The sequence below is a fragment of the Chrysochloris asiatica genome, unplaced genomic scaffold, assembly GCF_000296735.1.
Source record: "Chrysochloris asiatica unplaced genomic scaffold, ChrAsi1.0 scaffold00010, whole genome shotgun sequence".
Taxonomy (NCBI): Eukaryota; Metazoa; Chordata; class Mammalia; order Afrosoricida; family Chrysochloridae; genus Chrysochloris; species Chrysochloris asiatica.
This window is the reverse complement of record NW_006408528.1, coordinates 12,027,482-12,035,476: the sequence shown is the minus strand read 5'-3', so window position 1 is coordinate 12,035,476 and position 7,995 is coordinate 12,027,482.

Here is a 7,995-nt window from a genome sequence, read left to right as displayed (position 1 = left end):
CTGTGCTCTTTGATCTTCATAAGTAAATGTTTCAAGTCCTCTTCACTCTATGAATAGCAGAGAAACATTGTCAGATACCCATACTAAAAGGAAAAAAAAAATTCTTTGTTGATTACCAGGGGTGGGAGGGAAGGGGACAGTAGAGCACAGGGTAGGGGATAGATAGATATATCATAGTTCCAGTGTTGAGGAGGATAATACACAAGAAGGGGGAGTGGGATGGAAGAACAAGGTAGGTAGGGGAACACTTAGGCAGGTTTGCATGGGTTAAAAGGAACAGAGGTAAATAGTGATATATGCTCAACCTTGGAAAAACAGGGCTCTGTGAATGGGTGAAAGAGGGAAACTAATGTTAAGATGCTTGATTGTCTTATGAATATTGGTTTCCCTTGTCTGCTATTGTAAAATAGACACTTGAGTGGGATAGAAAGGAGTATCGGGAAACACGATTATAGAAAGCTTGTAAGCCCATCTTTTGCCTGTAACTCATTAGAATACTTGAAAGGGGTTCTAGAACTTGCTCAGTGAAATAGGCTTCTTGCAGAGGCTTTGTAGTGTATAGGACCTTAGGTGAAATCCTGAGCCCCATCCATAACCTTCTGAGTTGTGACATTCCCACTAGAAAGGACAAGCAGACCAGCCTGGAACTACTACAGGAACAGCAGATATTTCTTGAAAAAAATACCAGTGGAATGTGGGACTCTATCCAGAGAAGCAGGGACACCAGAGACGGAGGCAAAGATGACATGGAGAGATAAAACAGCCTAGACTCATGGGAAAAGACAGGCTGTGTGCTGGCAGCCAGGAGGCAGGCTTGCAGAATGTGCCTTTGGCTGTTTAAATAATTATATATTCCTGAGTGTTTTTGTGTACGTCCTCCCCCAAAAAAGCAAAGAAAACCAAAACAAAACAGGGGATATAGAAGCAAATACTGTTGAATAATGATACGTGGAGGGAATTGTAATCATTGCAGTGAAATGATGAATGTAAAACCAATGTGCTCCCATGTAAACTATTACTCAATTCACAATAAAAAAACTTTTTTTTTAAGTGCCTGCTGTATTATTAACACATTAAATAGCAAGACTGAGCATCATTCTTTCAAATAGGTGAACCTAAATGTTATTTCAAAATAACTGCTATAGCTGTCATGTAATAAAGATGTCGTATAAAAACTGCCATTTTCATTACTACCAAGGTTGTTTTCTACTTTCATAATTGACCACTACCAGCTGCCATCTAGTTGATTCTCATTCATGGTGACTCCATGTGCATCAAAGTAGGACTTTGCTCTATGGGTTTCCCATGGCAGGTTTCTGGAAGTAGATCATCAGAGTTTGCTTCTGATGTGCCTTTAGATGGACTTGAACCTCCAATCTTTTGGTTAGCAGCCAAGCATATTAATCATCTGCACCATTTGACACCTCCTTAATTCTATCTATTCTTCACTTAGGTTCACAATTCTTCCATAATCAAATTGATAACAGAAATTCAAAAAGATTCCCTATGAACCTTAGGGGGCAGTGAACCGGGGGAGGAACAACTCAGAGAGGGTGGGTAAGAATGATTGCACAGCTGGATGAATGTAATCAACGTCACTAAATGGTACATGTAAACATTATTGAATTAATGTATATTTTGGTATATTCTCAATAATAACAATAATCCTTCCATCTGCTAAGGCTATGTTTATATAGGTAGAGGTAGAAGCTTCTCTGTAGGAACATTTTTAGTGTCAATCATTGGGAAAGAGAAGAGTTTCACATGTTACATCAAACTTTAGAATGAAAACCTAAAACAGAGTGCCTGGTGCAGTTGCCTGGGTTTTTCCCTGGGCCAAGTCTGCAAGTCTTGTTCTGAAGGATTCCAGGTTAGAGGAAATATTAAAAAGCATGCTTCATAAGCACTAAATCAGACTTAGAACTCTCTCAACATGTGTCACAGTGTGATACTGTGGATTAATGCACTGGACTGAAAAGTCAGTTTGAACTGCAAAGTCGGCAGTTCAAACTCATCAGGTGCTCCTCGGAAGCCCTATACAGGGTCACTATGGGTAGGAACTGACTCGACAGCACTTAACAGCAACAACATGTGTCACAAAATGAGGAAGATTCTTTGATATAAAAATGCATTGAAGAAATGATATAAAATATAGCTATTATTAGCACAATATTTTCCCTCTTTTGCTCCACTCTTGAGCTTCTCGGAGACTAATATAGACACAACACCCCCATCAAGCCATTTTCACAAAAGTCCAATTTATTAAAAATACCATAGCCGATCAAGGATGATGGTTACATATTTTCAATATTTATACTTAATGAATTAACATTCTTCAATTTTAGGTTACATAATACAAAATTGTTGTCTGTAGAGGCAAAAAAAACCCCACACATATACAAAATGGGATAAAATGTGCTAGTCACAAAATGCTTATACAGTTTATGAAAAATATTGATTCCTGGTTCACTATAGGAGGAGTTGTCTAATAATAGAACTCATGTTTAAAATGAATGAGACCCTCTGTTTCCTCCACCATAAGCCTGCCAATATACCTCTATGATGCAAGGATTAACACATTCTGAGATCATGTTGAAAGTTAATATTTAAGGCTCTTGGTGAATTTGAAATGTAGGCCAGATGGTCTGCCTGTTCCCACCAGACTCAACCTTACTTCTCTGAGGGTCATGGTAATTTGCAGCCCCTATCCTCGAAGCAGTGGGACTCTGTGGGGAGAAGACAGACTAATAAAAACTGACAGAACTCCCTAGCTTCCGTTAAGACCGACTCAGTATGACCTGAATTCAATGGGTAAAGTAAAGACATGTGTTATGGGTTGAATTGTGTCCCTACAGAAGTTATATTGCAGTCCTAGGCCCTGTAACTGCCAATATGACCCTGTTGGGTATAAAGGTTTTCTTTCATTATCTTAATATGGTCATATGACAATAGTAGGGTGTGTCCTAAGCCTAAACCACTTATGAGAGGCAGCTTATAAAAAGACAGCAGTGCCAAGACACATCAAGGAATGCCAAGGAACTGGCACATGGAGGGACCCCCCCCCCCTACAGTTGATGGATTTTTGCCTCCAAAACTGAACAATATACTTGGTATCTTGTGTTATAGCCACACTAGGTAACTAAGACAACACTTTTCTCCATGTTCTACTAAATCTATGCTTGCTTCGCATATGTAATAGCAAAATTGTGTTTAGTTTTCTATTCGTGTTCTATATGTGCAAATCCCTTCACAAACCACAGTGATTAGGGTCAACTGAAGCAACAACTACAGCTCCTATTTATTGAGCAATTCCTATTTGGCACACTTTACATACACTTTTTCATTGACCATATTTTTACACAAGTAACAAGGGCAACCCCCTCATGCATTAGTTTCTTAGTGCACTATGCACATCATATGAATGTGGAGGCACATTGTTTGTGAAAAATATGGTAATCCCTACAACAACCATTTGAATTAGGTAATAAAATGAAACCTGTAAAAATATCTCTTGACAAAACTTCCTTGCTTTTCCAGGTTTCTCACGTTTTCCACTTTTGACAGGGTTCAATCTTACCACATTTCAATCACTCAGTTTAGTGGAAAGAATTTGTATTTTCCTTCTTTGACAGATTTCTACCTTATATAGGTTCTGGTTTTCACAGGCTTTACTGTTTTTTTATCCCTATATTACAGAACCATGGTGGAGCTAGGAGCCAATATAAAAAAATTTTACTCTGATCCCATCCCATATTTGACATATCTTTTATTAATTGTCAAATGAACAGATATCTGTTCCTTTGCTATTCATAGTAAGAGCAGAGAAGAATGTACTGGTAACAGTTGTGAAATAGACATATAAATTCTCAAACGAGAGTTCAAAACTCAGGGCTTTTTTTTTCAAATGCTTTTCCTTTGCCTGTGGTTGCTGTTGTCTTTAAGTGTTGTTGAGTTGGTTCTGACTCACAGTCACCCTCTATAGGGTTTCTGAGAAGCAGCTGGTGGGTTTGAATCACTGACCTCATTGTTAGTAGTCCAGTACTTATCTTGCATTAAATCACTTAACATTTGCTTTAGTCTGCATCCCCAAGTAATTACTGGGAATTCAAAGATAAAAGAGGTACACATTACCTGCCTTGATAGCGATCATAGTCTAATGAGACACAGTAGACACTGAATCCAGACACATTCAATGTTAAGTATCAGCAACCAGGAACTGTGAACTTTGATCTTTATCCTGTATGTCATGCAAAGTCACTAAACGCTTTGAAGGAATGGAGAAACATTCATGTATTACAAAGGTCACCCTGTTGGCTGTGTGGAAGGTAGGTTGGCATGTACTACCCAAACCTACTTGAGATCCCAGATGCGATCAAGGGAGAAGCTTTGGAGAAGGAGAAAAGGGAGTGGCTTTTAAAGAATCGCAGAGGTTGGAGGGATAGATATGAGTGAGGATGTGGAAGGAAAAGAGGTATTGTAGATGACTTGGATCATTTAAATGGGTGAATAGGGGTACACTACTTAAATGGAGAACCAGATTGGGGGTGTCAGGATTTGGGAGCTGCTGATGAGTACAGTTTGGGACACATCATATTTGATGTGTTTTGAGCTCAGAACGCAATTACAGACAAGTCTTTGGTGTTCAGGAATAAGATCCTTCCTGGAGGTGAAGACTTGGAGTCGTTATCTGAAAGCCCAGGGAGCTGAGTAGGTGATTTTCTAGAAAATGTGAGGTTGTAACCAGAAGTGAGGTGGTAAATATAAATGTCTTAGAAACTTTATGGATGTGTAAATGGCTAGGAGACAGGTCAAAGGAAGGAAGTGGGATAGAGAATTAAGAATTGAATTGAGCTTCGTGGTTCACCATAAATTAGGGAAATCAGATTCTGGCATAAATGTAGTCATTTCCTCCTTACCGTGAATCTAGATATGAGGGCTTGAAATTCTTTACAATGTAGTGCTCTAGGTAGTCATGACTTGTTAACAGAGAATGAAATCTATTTGGCATCTCACCACAGAGCTTGGAAGCAAAGTGGAAGATAGGATGGGAGGAGAGGCTGGAAAGAATTCTCCCGAATTACTTGTGTGTGACATGAGACATCCTGTTTCCTGGTTTTTATTTAACTCCATTGGTAGGAGTGACAAGGAGAATATTTCTGGCTCTAACAAAACCTCTATCTTCTCCATTCCTTCAACATCTATTGCCTTACCTCCAATATCTGCAAAAATCTCATTAGATTTTTTATCTTTAATTTCTGTGGTCAAGAGGAGACACCCAAGATCCCTTGTCAACCATCATTCTCAGACGACTCTTACCTCTGTATGACTAAGTATTTTGCTCCATCTCTAACTTCTCCAGCTCCCTAAACTCTTTCTTGTGTCCTCTGGACCTCAGTCTTTTACAAACTTGCTTATATCCTCAACTTCGTCTGTAAGTGTTCTGTTCAACTTGAGGTGTTATCTACTGACTCCCATTCCTGGTCACTGTCCCCTCTGTTCTTAAAGATTCTAGGCCCTGGCTTATGATCATTTCCTCTTGGTCTTCACTGTCAAAAATGTTAGCAGCTTTAATATACATAAAACCATTCCATATCCTAACTTTTCAGTCTATAACCTCCTTTTCTCCAATGACTTTGTCTCCACCCCTCTCTGCCACCTATTCCTGTGGTTAAACTCTTAGGCTTTGCCATGACAGTAATTTTAACAGTTTTAAAATCTCAATTTCAGAAGCTCATTTTCTAGTCACAATCTATATTTTTAGCTCATTCTTTCTAGTACTCTCATCTTTGAAAATTCTTTGACCTACAATCCACTAATTATCACCTTTTCACTGCCCCTCATTTCTGTCATGCTTTGTATTTCTACCTTATAGAGTTCAGATTCCATGATACCTCGTATTGGCTCTTATTTATGTCTCAATTCCCTTCTTCTCTTTCTCCTTTCTGTGTACTTTCTTGGTAAACCTCCAAACCTGATTAAATCTGACTTTCTGTACTAAACTTGCTCTTGTAGAGTTGAATTTGCCTGGAGAAGAACATTGACTGTTTTACTTTAAATTTACGACCACTCATTTTGTTGGAGTCCTAGTAAGGCACTGTAGGATAAGCACTTGACTGCTAACACCAAGGTGGGTGGTTCAAACTCACCAGCTGCTCTATACCATGAATAACCATGATTGGAACTGACTCAACAGCATTTAACAACCTTGGAATTGAGTTGAAGGCAACCAACAACAACAAAGCCACCTCAAATATGTCCTTAGTGCAGCCCAGCAATTCTAATACATCTCACCGGTCCACTCATTCTCCCACTCTTGTATCTCTATCCTCATTCAAAGCTACTATGAGCTGATAACCTTGCTCCTCAATTTATCAAAGTTACGTCGTTGTTGTGCACATGGAACATTCTCCAGAATAGACCATGTTTTAGGCCACAAAACAAGTCTCCATAAATTCACAAATATCAAAATACTACAAAACATCTTCTCAGACCACAAGGCTATTAAATTGGAAATCAGCAATAGAAAAACCAAGGAAATCAAGACAAATACATGGAAACTGAACAACACCCTGCTGAAAAGTGACTGGGTAGTAGAAGAAATCAAATGAATTCGCAAAATTTCTCGAAATCAATGAGAATGAAAACACAACATACCAAAATCTTTGGGACACGGTGAAAGCTGTGCTGAGAGGACAATTTATTGCAATAAACGCACACATCCAAAAAGAAGAAAGAACTAAAATTAACATATTAGCACGGCATCTACAATGATTAGAAACAGACCAACAGAGGGAACCCACAGTCACCAAAAGAAAAGAAATAATAAAGAGCAGAGCAGAAATAAATGAGACAGAAAACAGAAAAACTATAGAAACAAACAACAAGACAAGAAGCTGGTTCTTTAAAAGAATTAACAAAATCGACAGACCATTGGCAAATCTAACAAAAGAAAAGAGAGAGAAGACACAAATAACACACATTAGAAACCACATGGATGATGTCACAATGGAACCAAAGGAAATTAAAAGGATAACAACAGAACACTATGAAGAATTGTACGTCAACAAATTTGAAAACTTAGAAGAGATGGATACATTTTTGGATAAACACGACCTACCAAAACTTACACACAGTGAAGTAGAAAACCTGAACAGACCCATAACAAAAGAAGAAATCGACCAAGTCAACAAAAGACTCCCAACCAAAAAAAGTCCAGGCCCAGATGGCTTCACAGGTGAATTCTACCAAACATTCAGGGAAAAGCTGTCACCAATCCTACTCAAATTAATCCAGAATATAGAGGAGGATGGAAAACTTCCTAATACATTTTATGAAGCAAGTATAACCTTCATACCAAAGCCAGGGAAGGACGTTACTAAGAAAGAAAACTATAGACCAATATTCCTCATGAACATAGATGCAAAAATTCTCAACAAAATCCTAGCCAACAGAATTCAGCAACACATCAAAAAGAGAATACATCATGATCAAATGGGAGTCATATCAGGGATGCAAGGATGATTCAACATTAGGAAAACGATCAACGTTATCCACCATATAAATAAGAAAAAAGAAAAGAACCACATGATCATATCGATTGATGCAGAAAAAGCATTTGACAAAATCCAACATCCGTTCCTGATAAAAACACTCAACAAAATATGAATTGAAGGAAAATTCCTCAACATAATAAAGATCATATATACAAAGCCAACAGCCTATATTATTCTCAATGGAGAGAAATTGAAAGCCTTCCCTCGCAAACAGGAACCAGAAAAGGATGTCCTCTGTCACCACTTCTATTCAATATTGTGCTGGAAGTCTTAGCAAGAGCTATACAGCAAGACAGGGAAATTAAAGGCATCCAAAGTGGCAAAGAGGAAGTAAAACTCTCCCTATTTGCAGACGATATGTATAAGAAGATATGTATGTATGTATGTATGTACGATATGTATGTATGTAGAAGACCCCAAAGACTCAGTAAAAAAGCTACTA